Source organism: Brassica oleracea, chromosome C2 (assembly GCF_000695525.1).
Source record: "Brassica oleracea var. oleracea cultivar TO1000 chromosome C2, BOL, whole genome shotgun sequence".
Classification (NCBI taxonomy): domain Eukaryota; kingdom Viridiplantae; phylum Streptophyta; class Magnoliopsida; order Brassicales; family Brassicaceae; genus Brassica; species Brassica oleracea.
Window position 1 is genome coordinate 46,173,897 of NC_027749.1, and position 378 is coordinate 46,174,274.

Below are 378 nucleotides of genomic sequence, written 5' to 3' on the forward strand. Positions count from 1 at the left end.
TTTCATTCTGAAGTTTGGCAGAGGTTTTCTAAACGAATGATTGCGATGATAGATGTTGTATAGTCTTTGAGAATTTTTCCAACATGGTTTGGATCAGTTCCTAGCGTTTAGACAAATTTCAGATTGTCGTTTGCTTTTAGGATGATCTTGACTAGACATCTCATTGTATGAATATTTTTCCGCATATTTCTACGAGAGTTTGCTTTGTCGAAAGCGTTTTCTTGTCGAAAGCGTTTTCTTGATCTTGATGAGACATCGCATTGTTTGAATATGTTTTTAAAGTATGGGAGTATACGAGTATAGTATACGCACCTACTCCGTCCCTTTTTTCTCGAGGAATAGAATGATCGACAGTCCGAGTCGGTTTGAAGACGACGC